The sequence below is a fragment of the Elaeis guineensis genome, chromosome 6, assembly GCF_000442705.2.
Source record: "Elaeis guineensis isolate ETL-2024a chromosome 6, EG11, whole genome shotgun sequence".
NCBI lineage: Eukaryota > Viridiplantae > Streptophyta > Magnoliopsida > Arecales > Arecaceae > Elaeis > Elaeis guineensis.
In genome coordinates, this window is record NC_025998.2 from 15,294,390 (window position 1) to 15,306,655 (window position 12,266).

Sequence of the window (12,266 nt, forward strand, 5' to 3'; positions counted from 1 at the left end):
AGGATGCTAATTATTTTTGTAGCATAGTAGGTAGAAGTACTACTTTTAAAAATCACATTAGGATATCTAAAATGATTCAAAATTTTAAAATATTATTCTCTCTAATATCAATAAATTTCTTGTATCAAACCATATCATCTATCATAATTTTTGACTCAAAGAATCAACATTCCTGACTTACTCAAAGTAATCCAGATTACCATGCTTCTGCTGCGCACTCTGATCTAACAATCAAAATTTCTTAGTTTCACCAAAAAAAATTTTGATCAAATTATTTCTTTACCTTATCAATAGAAAAAAAATTTTAAAATTTTAAATTTCAATTGAAGCCAAAGATTAACTTCTGATTCTCATTCATACTTCTACTGGTATATAATAATCTTGATTAACCTTTGAGTCCAATATCATATTTAAACCATCATATAGATTTAGTATAATCAATATGAATCAAATCTTAATTCTCATATCAATTCAATTCGATAATTTTTAAATCAAAAATCCTTATAAGTCAAATCAACAAGAAAATCCTTCGATGCTCCACCAAATTTAGACATAATCAGAATATATAAGAATTTCAAATCATTATTATTATTATTTTTTAAATTTTTTATCATCAGGATCTTCAATATCTATCAAATATCCTTTCATAACAATCATACAAGCTTTAAAAAAAATCAAATCTCTATTTAATAGTATATTCAATTAGGGACCTCGTTAACAAAAGCAAAGGAACTCCATATCAATTCTTAAATTCAAAATTTTTAAATTGTAAATTTACATGGATCCCTTAATCTGAAATAAATATAAATCAGATCTTTTATCTTAATCTAAAGATATTAATTTTTTATTAATAACCTCAACAATAATATCAGAAAATCTCTTGATCAACTTAGATATGAAATCTTTAAATTAAAATTTCATACACATCATGTAGTCTCCAAGAGACATAATAAGATCCATTATTTAGATCTAAGGATAATGATTAAAGATTTTAGTATGATGAATATCCTTCAATCTCAAAATCAATTTCATCAATAAGAAATAGGTTTCTTTGCAATATCTCTAAATATGCATTCATTCTAATATGCCACTTTATATATGATCCACATACCAATTTCACTTTCGATAAATATTCCAATCAAGCATCATAAAAAAAACTTTCTTAGCCCTTTCTGGAACAACATTTTATTATCAAATCTTTATCTTGCCAATAATAGTCAACTTCTCAACTAAAAGTAATATTATAGTATTATTCTCACATCAAATTTGAACTTACGATTCACTTGAATAACCAATGATCAAATTAATAACCATAATGCACAATAAAATTTTATGTCAATCATTTTATAATTACTTTCAATCAAAATCTAACTAATCATATCATGATTAATAGATCATCCATCATATTTCAAACTCCATATATCATAATCTCTTGTGATCCTTTTATACATAATCTCAATGTTTAATCAAAATTTTTAAATATTTCTCCCACTACAATCATCAAAGATCTACATTATAATGTCCCTAGTGTCTATCCACTTATACCCATTCTATATCTGATTCTATATTTCATAATTCATCCACTTATGCTCTGATACCATATTAATTGTCACGCCCCCGATCCGAGATTGTGAATCGAGGGTCATGGAAACCGCCGCATACTTATAGAATACTCTTTCCATAAGCATACAAGGCATATTATCATGCTATCCTAAAACAACAGCGGAATAATTAGTCAATAATTTAAATCTAAAATATAACGACCTAAATTCTTCTTTAATATCTCAATAAATTCAACAATGATTCATAGGCCTTACATCAAATTCAATAAAACTTTCAACCTAAAATAAAAGTATAGAGATTCTTCTTCTGATCACTCTTCCATTCATATCTTGTATCATCTTAATTCCTCAACATCTGTAAAAATAGTAAAAATAGGAGGTAATGAGCTAGACAGCCCAGTAAGCAATGATCACTTTTCAATAGATTTCATCAGGCATTTAAGTAAATAATCATTTATAGAAAATAAGCATATAGAGTTCATCAATTCGAAATCAATTTCAGTTATGCAACATAATTCATGCCAAATTCATTTCTTTTTCAAAAATTCAAGTTTCTTTTCAGATTTCAATTTCTTTTCGTTCTTCAATTCTTTTCGTCAACCATGAGCTATGACCATATTTTTCCTATGGCAGGGTCATAACACCGCGTATCTTCTTGCGGTGAGCTGCGAATCATCTGACAGCAAAGTCCTTCGGAACCACTGGTCTCTCTGGCGGTTTGTCGCTGGTCTCTCTGGTGACATGAACCCTCAGGACGAATCAATTGCCAATGTATATGCCCCCATTGGCAGGATCCTTTACATAGTCAGGTTGTCAATTCATAATATTTCTTATATCATAATTCTTCATAAATCATATTTCATATTCTAATTTCGATAATAAAACATATAATCATGTAGTATCGAAATCAATCAATATAATGCATCATGGAATCAATATGTTCAATCATGCTTTATCATAACATTTCAAATAAGATATTTTCATAACAAAATACCATTCATTCAATTCATGCATCGTTTCACAAATCATGTCAGAAAAATATATTATAATTTATCGATAAATCTAAAAAAAATGAAACATTACTTACCTCGAACGCATTCCAATAAATCCACATAATTCTATAAATTTTCTTCCAAAAATTTTGTTCGTAGATCATATTACGATATCTCATGATCAAACATTTACAATTCTATACGGAATCAATTTCAATAATTAGAAAGAATATGAATACCATATTTCAACGGTTTAGATTGGGTCCGATCATCTAATTTCATCTAATCAAAATCTAATTAGGACCTAAACGATCCAAAGTTTGACTATCAGATCAAATCGGATTCGAAGTGATAGGACCGATGTTTCTTCATCGATTTAATAAAATCAAGTGGAGAGAGAAAATCAGAGGAGAAAAAATTCATGAGGTGCAATTTGAATTGATCAGGTGATACAATCCAACATTACGATTGATCCAATATCTCGATTGGTGAAATCAACATGATCAAATCAAGTTATAGCTAGATCGGGATCATAGATGATCAAATCTAAAGATTCATGGTCTGATCAAGGTGGGTGCCAGTACGCTGTCTGACAACCATGGATCAGGGTTCTTCATTAGAATCAGATCAGGACTATTAAAAGAAATTTCTTTATTCACTAACCTTTTTAGAGAGAGAATCAATCAAGAAAGAGAATATTTTAGAGAGAGAAAATACATCTTGAATTCTTCAGACAATATGATTTAACAAATTCGATCGATCGGATCAAATCATGCTGAAATTATCATGTGGACAATTCAATAAAATCATGAGAAATAAAATCTAAAAATATTTGATCTGATCAAAGTGGATGTCGGTGTACCGTCCGACGATCACAGATCAAAAATTCATCATGAGAATCATTTAAATTCATCATCATTCTTCTCAAAATTCTAAAAATCTTAGGAGAGAGAAATAATCTAGAGAGAGGAAATAGAGAAAAAATCTAATTCTAGAGAGAGAAAATGCTAGTTCAGGTTGAAGAAAGAGAGAGAAGAGAGAGAAACTCTCTTTCTTATATTTTATTATTTATATCATTATTTATTAATTTATTTTATTTTTCTTTCATCTTTTCTTTCATCTTTTTTTTTTCTTTTTTTTTTCTTTTTCTTCACGGAAGAGAGAGAAGAGAAAATCCTATTTATTATTATTATATTATTATTATTTTATTTTTCTTATTTTTCTTATTTTTTTTTTTTCTTTTCTTTTTCTTTTCTTTTTCTTTTCTTTTTCTTTTTTTTTCTTTTCTTTTCCTCCTTCTTCTTCTTCTTTTCTTCTTCCCGGGCTTCCTTTAGGCCAAAACAGGGGACCATGAAGTCCCCTCGTTGGAGTTCCGACCGGCGGTGCGGCCGGCGTGGGGCAGCCATCGGCAGGAGGGGGCGGCCCAACGACAAGAGGAGGGCCAAACCGGTGGTCGGCGGTGACCACCGGCGTCGGAAATCAAAGAAAAACGGTAAAAATAAAGATTTCTTCCGCAACAAAATTCGGCGACTTCGGTCGCCGGCGAGCGTGCACACCGGCATGGGAAGGAAATGGGAGAAGAGAGGAAGGGGAGGAGGCTTACCTCCGACGCCAGCGAGACTTTTCCGGCGAGCAAATTGGACGGGCATAGGTCGGTCTTCCACGGTAGTTTTCCGACGATTGCTGCTGATTGGGCTTAGGATATTCGGTGGAAAGGAGAGAGGAGGGATCTCCTCCTTAAATAGAGCCGGAGGGAGCTCTTTTCCGACTCTGATTGGGAGCCGGCGAGAGGAGGAAGAAGACTCCCTTCGGGAGTTCTTCTCCTCTGTTTTTTCTTTTTGTTTTTTTCATTTGGGCTTTGTGGACCGGAATTCTTTACTCGGGCCGGGTCATCACATATTATTTTTGTATTTCTTATTTTACTGCATAGATTTCTTTTTCAGCTGCAAAAAATTGTTTGTTATTCCTTCCAGCATGTACTCTAAAGAATACTAAATGAAAATCTCCGGTCGTTTTTATGCTTATCGTTGGGAAAGAAATTTTATTTTTTATGCTTCTAGATGGATTTGAATTGGAATAAAGAATTGAGGGCACTCTAGTTTGATCCAAAAGTGATATATGGGATGAGTTCACATCTAAAAATTGGAATGAAACAAAATATGATATACTAATCACTATTTTCTAACCATAATATCACTTCATTTTTTTCTAATGAAGCAAAGGATTCGGTTGAATAGAGAAAAACCTCAGAGGAGAGAAGAGCTTCGATACAAGGCAATCAGATTCCAATGATGAGAGCTCTGGTGGTGTGAAACACTCTGGTGGTGAGAAACGCTTCAGCGGTGAAGCGATTTCTAGTGGCAATCAACTGGTGTTACTCCAGTGGGTAGGCAGCAATCGGTGCAGTGAAGTAAACCTCAATCTTCGACGAATGAAAGGAGCGACGTAGGAATCTTCGGCCATGGAAAGATAGCGGTGATGAGATATTTGACGAAGGGAAGGGATCGGCAAATATAATCGACTTGGATGATAAGCGGCGAGGAAACGACTGGCAAAGAAAAGAGAGAGGGAGAATGACCGACGGCAGAGGAGAATCAATTCCATGAAGATTAGGGAACCAGGGTTGTTTTTCCTAGTGATTCAATTTTTGCATGATTTTCGGGAAACAGAGCATTGCGGAAAAAACCACGAGCGAAGAAGACGACGGATCAAGTTTCCAGACTTAATTAGTTCAAGGGTAAAACTATAATTTCATAAATTTTAATTAATTTTTAAATTAAATAGAAATGATTTTCAATAACAGAGAACCGTTATCTCAGGGGTACTTATGCAAAAATAATGTTCGGCGAGGGTATGTATGTAAATATCATTTTTAAGAAGATTTTTATGTAATTTTAAATTTTTAGAAGAACATCCGTGCAAAAAAAAATTCAATTAAAAAAATATTGAAAAAGTACAGCAGATCCGAAGTTATGCATAGAACCGTGAGATGTTCAGACAGCCACTGAACCTGTACATTACAACCCGAACACTAATTAAGGTAAACCCAGAACAGAACAATGAAACAGCAACCGTACATCAGGTTCTGAAAAGTCTATAGCAAACGGAGCAGCTTGAAGAATATTAGTAAAGGCCGGGTGAATGAAATCGCCACTTGGTTGGCTTAACGATGAGTACGGGACACCAGAAACAGCTGCCTAGTTGCGTTCTATAAAAGAATATCATTCAGCAAGGGGGTTTTAACCATGCCTGCTAATTAATAAAAGAGTTAGTAATCCAACACACCCACCAACAATGCTTTCTGCGAATGGGGATACCATACCTTAAGAGGAAGGCCCTAGCAAACCTTCCGCTGTCATGCCCCTGATCCGAAATCACAAATCAGCATTGTCAGATCCATTACCAAAATTGCAAATTTTAGTACAGTTTAACTCTATCGCAAACCCAGTGATGCTGTGATCTCTACTTTGTCAAATAAGATAAAAGAAGAATAAATTTTCCTTTTCCTTTCTATTTACGAGAGAGCAAAAGAACTAATTAACATTCATTCCATTTCCATGAAAGCTTTTTTGATATAACAATAGAAAATTTTACATGTAAAAAGGATAATTAGCACATTGTTCTTAATGTAATATACAAGCAACTATTCCTCGGACATCTATTAGCCACGCATGCTAATAAAGTGCTTCTTCCAATGGTTTTAACTTTTACGCGCCAAGAGCATAGGTAATAGGAAAAAGATAACATAACTGCCCAATATTGGAAGCAGGTAAGAAATGATGGCTCCACGGGGCATCAATATAGGACGAAGAATATTTTCAACATGCGGGTGTAAGGTGGTTGGCCAAATCCAATGTCTATACCCTTGCCTGATGCCAACTGTTTTCCTAAATTTATAGAGGTTATAGTGTGACACCACATTAGCTAAAATAGGGGTTGCGAGAGCAATGATGCATAAAAGAATGCTAATACTCTTGCAGCTGTGAGCCAACGTTGCATGTACACCCATCGCGAATGCAGTGGACATACCGCTAAATGCCACCCATAGACACTGCCAAGCGAAAGAAAGGGCTCGCCGGCGAGCATGTTTATCAACGGTTGATGTTCCTGCATCCATGAGCCAAAACGTGGCTAAGATGGAACAGACGAATGCGAAGGCATCAGAGACTTGGAACACCTTGAAAGGATACTCCTTTGCTAGAACTGATGTGCCATGGCCTGGATGATCATCATCTATATATCCTCCGGGACTGCGACACCAGCAGCAAATGTGACTGTGGCAATCAACACCGTAACAAGCGCCAGATTTTTGGGTACATCCAGTTGTTTCTTCAGTTCTTCATCCTGCATCAGCCATCTCTTCAATTCTTTTTCCTCATCGCTGGATGCATCTTCTTTGGCCTTATCATCAACGGATGGCTTCTTTTTGTCTTCATCACTCGGTGATTTTTCCTTGACCTCATCAACACTGGATGGTTTCGTTTTGTCCCCATCGCTGGATGATACATCCTTTTTGCAAGCAAGCAATTTTGGTGGTACGCCGAATAGAGCCTTTGTAAAAGCCAAGCAGCTAAGAATGCAGTATGCTGCATTCTACGGTACAAGAAAAATTTTCGAAGAAAAAAAAAAAACAGAGAGAGATTGTACTTTAATAATAGCTCCACTATATCACGATGACCATTTGAAGCTGCATAATGTAGAGGAATTCGCCCCAAGTCATCAGCACCTATGGCGAGCGTGGGCTCCCGTCGCAATATGGCTTCTGTAATTTCTATTGCAAAAGTATTATGAAAGATAATATGAGTACGTGTGTTCTACAATGTTCATGGTGCTTTTACAAATTAAAAGATAGAGAATTATACTTCATGCATATGTTGGATCCGTACGATCTGCTTAGTTATGCATCTACAAAGATATTTAGTCAAATGGTTAATCATGACAAAAACACTAAAAAAAAAAAAAAATCAACGTTTGTTATTTGTTGCAAAGACCTTATACATGGTGACCATAAATGCTAGCTAGCGTCCCTCTTCCTGGTAAGAGTTTCTGGTTAGGTATGGAAGCAACTACATGAAAAATTATATATGGGATAAATTAAATTAGATTGTCATTACTTTTTGTCTTTTGAGATGAATTAAACTAGATTATGGTCATGTGTCATATTCTAGATTGCAAAGTCTCTATCATAAGCAATCATGTAGCCCCGTCAGGTAGTCTATAATTTACACTCTTTTAATCTTTTCAAGTAGCACATAGTTGTAATATCTTAATATTTTTGAATGAACACATCGTGGTTATTATTCTGCAATAAAAAATAATAGGAAAAAACTAATTATTTTTGAGGACAAAATAAATATTCTAAAAATTCGATAGTTCTATTTTTGTCCTAATCAAGAATAAAATTTTTGACATTATAGAATGGCGTAGTTTATTGTGATGTAAACTATATTACGAGAAATCTAACTCATTTATTCAAATTGACTTATTCTTCAACTAAGCATAGCCTTATTAGTTGCATAACAACTTTTCAGAAATATCTACTACTCTATCTTCTTTTATAAAATAATAGGAAACTTAAATAAATATTTGACTAAGCAAGGCTCGCTTAATTTTCAGTATACATCTTCTGAGGCTGAGGGAACGATTTCTAGGTAGTTGAGCTTTCCACTTGTTTGTTTCAGTTTTCTGCAAGTGACATAGATATGTATGTTGTGCCGAGTGTGTGCGATGGTTGGCCCCTCTGCTGTTGAACAGCCTTGTTTTGCTATATTTTCTTGTTTCTTCTGTACTCTGAACAATTCACAAATGAAACGTTGGTTTCATAATTCGTATGAAAACAACTAAATTATTAAAAAAAACCCAATTACTTTTGCATATGATGGCCATTCGTACAAAATACCCTGAAGGAACTTTTCTAATGAAACCAAAAAGAGTAGGCCAATATATAACTTGAACACTTGATTACCTCGGCTTATGCGAACAGCTACATGTAGTGCGGTATGCTTATTAGGACCTGCATAAGATTCTAAAGAAGCTTTTTCCCAGGAAGAAGACTGCAGCAATGCTTTGGCTACATTTAGCGATCCCATCATGATGGCTAGGTAGAGTGGAGACATACCGGCACAGTTCGGTTTGGATGCCAGTTCATCCTCCTCCTCCATCAATACATTAGTTACGTGCACATGGTTATATTTGACGGCCTCATGCAAAGCATTAGCATCATCCCTATTCTTTGCTGTCAGCACTCTCGCTTCGATCTTATCCTCCTTTGCGAACAAGATGATGAGGGAGGCCATCTTGTCATCCCCAACCCTTGCAGCACAATGTAGTGGGGTGTCAAGCCTTATATTTTGTGCCACCAAAAGAGATCTCTCTCGGTGACAAATCTCCTGGGCAAGCTCTAGATGTCCTCGACTAGCAACTATATGGAGGATTGTGTTCCCATCTGGTGTTACTCCAAGGAGGCAGCTGGTATTTTTTTGTGTTGCAGATTCCTCCGATACTGCTATTGTGAACTCCCCCATCGGAGCTCTAGAAGGAACATCTTTTGGTTGCAGCAATTTATCCAGAATATCTTTGCGTCCTGATCTTGCTGCTACGAGCAATTCAGGATTTATAGCTATGCGTTGGGTTTGGACTTCTTTCTCAGGAACTTCAAGATCGGAATATGTTTTTACTATTTCGGTGGTCATGCTCTCCTCCTCGGGCAAAGTATCTGCAGGTATTCTGAAGGCTGTTGCTTTAGCCTCCGCCACTTAGGGCATGTATGCCTTGCAGCCTGTTGATTGGAATGCCTACTTTTTGCTTGGCTTTGGCCCTTGTGTCCGGAAATCTCATCCTTTTATAATTGAACAAGAAGCTATGCAGACAAAAAACAAAAAAAAAATCTTCCCTCATGGAAAACAAATAAATCATATATTTTAATACAGCCGAAAGCGGCTTTCCCTGTCTGTTTGTGGGGTTCACCACCTTCCGTTTTGGATGGAACCTTGTGCCGGGAATCTCGTCCTTCTATAGTTGGATAAGATGCTGTGTGTAGACAAGTGTTGTGAAAACTACCTTAAAATATCTTTCCTAATCGAAGGGAAATAAATCACACATTCACATGCACGCAAATGCAACTTTTTTTCTTTTTTTCTTTTTGTAAAACACCCAAAAGCAACTTTAATGCTTGGCTTTTGCCCTTATGCGGAAAAATCTCATCCTTTTCTAATTGAACGAGATATTGTGCAGACAAGTTTTGTGAAATCTGATGTCTAAAAAAATCTTCCCCCACGGAAAATAAATAAATCACATATTCACATCACATGGCTCCAACTAGAGATAGAAGTAGTATGAATATTATCCATTCAGATTCATTTTTATATTTAAATTAATCCGTATATAGATAAAAATTTGAGGATCTGACTAATTTCAGTATCCGTATCTATATCTATAAAAAAAAATAGATATGAATATGGATAGACAATTATACAATCCATATCCAGATATCCGAATCTATGTGTAATCCTATATAATTTTATATAAAATTTATTATTTTTTTTAAAAAAATATACTATCATATAAATATATTATTAATTTGATTTATCATCTATTTAGTAATATTTTTGATTTTATAGTCATAAAGTTTGATTATCTAAGTTATATCTATCATTATATCTATACTTTCAGTATCCGAATTGTATCCATATCCGTTTAAAATAAATATAATTATAAACTTTTATATCTAAATAATATCTATATTTGTATTTGTATTCGTTAGACAAAATAAATATAAATATGGATATGCTGGTGTATGATCCGTATCTGATCTATTTTTAGCCCTAGCTCTAACCAAATTATTAAAAGCCTGACATGCAAGTATATGTATCAAATGTCATTGTTCCTCCGATCAAGAGCCTGGATGTGGCTGAATGGAAGGCATTGGAGACTAGAAACATCTTGGAACTATATCCTTTTGCTAGAATTGTTGTGCCCCGGCCTGGATGATCATCAGCTATGTGCCCCCCAGGGATAGTGAAATCAACGGTGACAATTAACACTGAATCAATCCCAAAGTTTTTATGTATATTCATCTATTCCTCCATTTTTTTGGTCTCATAGCTGGATGATTTTTTTTCTTTGGCCTTTTCATCGCCTAATTGTTTCTCTTTGACCTCATCACTAGATAATATAAACTTTTTTAAATCATGTAATTCTCATGGACAGAATGGAGTCTTTGTTAAAGCCAAGCAGCATGTTATGCAATGTTCTGCACTCTAGGGGACGGTAAATTTTACAATGAGAAAAGAGAGATAAGTTGAAAGATTGAAAACTGTAATAACAACATTAACATTGCACTTCTTACAAGTGAGCATCCTAGTTGATGATAATATTTGTTTATTTTGCTTTAAATCTATAAAGGCACTATATGACCGCGTTTGAAGTGCTTTGATATATGTGCATTAGATGAACCTAATAGCCAATGGGCACGAAGAAAGGTGTATCCACCTCGTGTAAAGGAGACAACTACAAATGCCCATGCAAACTACACCATGGCAGCTATGTACTCACATTAGGATGGTGTTTTGTATGAATTGATTGATGATCCAAGATTATCTCAGGATAGTGAAACTGGGCTGATGTTTGGAGATAAAATATCGTAATCAATCCAGTAGAAAATAAATGTTACCTAAAAATGATGATATCTCAAAAAATGTTTTTCTAGATAGAAAGGCGAAAGGTCTGTTAGTTATCTCATTAAAAGAAATTCTTCTAGACAGGAAGGTTTGAAAGTCTTTGGAGTCACTTCTATAGATTTTGATTAATTTTTAGTCTCGTCGAATTAGTTTGATATGAACAATGTTGATAATTTGTTTTATATTAATGTATATTTTTTTATGAATTATTTGAGAATCCTATCTAATAATTGCAAAATATATGGAATATATCAAGGATAATTTTGGTTTTATATAGTTGATAATTTATGATTTTTATAGTATACCAAATAGGTTAACCATGAATACTCAAGATTTTGTCTTAGAAATAGGATACCAAATATAAAGATCTTAGATAATTGAGGATCATATTATCAGAGACGAGGATTACTAATGATCAAAGATCATCGTAGAGAGAGGTGGGGCTGGCATTAGGTGGTCCATGCCACAACACACCGGGGCGGGCATGTGGCGAAATAATAGGGGGTCAATTCAATGCCTCTCCATTTTTTTTTTTTTTTTGGGGGGGGGGGTGTGGGCTCTTTTTTTTTTTTTTTCCTTTTTGGTGGGGGAGGGGCGGGGGGGGGGGGGGTGTTGGGGGTTACAAGTCAGTGTCTCTTGTCAGCGATGAGAACCAAGCCATGGAACTCGTTCGTACTCCAATATCGCTATCCGATTCCTAATTAAGCTACATGAACTGAAAGATTCTTGCAGAGTATGTTGGGTTTAAAGATCTCACATTCTATAGCTAGTTGCTGCAGTATTTTTTTGTTTTTTTGGTAAGAATTTGCTGCAGTATCTTTGATGTATTCTCTTGTAACTTGTCCATCCCCATCTAATCCCAGTGCATGAGATTTAATGCCTGAGACTCTAAGTCATAATACGAATTTTCCAAGGAGGAGAAGTATTGCTATACTTTCTTGCCACTCGATCTGCATGCTTTTTTTTTTCTGGTAATAAGGGAAGCTTAAACTAGTAATTAAAAAAGTATATAGAGTTCAGAAATATAAGCCCAG

At 34.7% G+C, this 12,266-nt stretch overlaps 1 pseudogene; it reads right to left on the minus strand.

Annotated features, from left to right (window-relative positions):
• Positions 1 to 6,082: 6,082 nt before the first annotated feature.
• Positions 6,083 to 9,309, minus strand: LOC140858483 (uncharacterized; annotated as a pseudogene).
• Between the last annotated feature and the right edge of the window lie 2,957 nt (positions 9,310 to 12,266).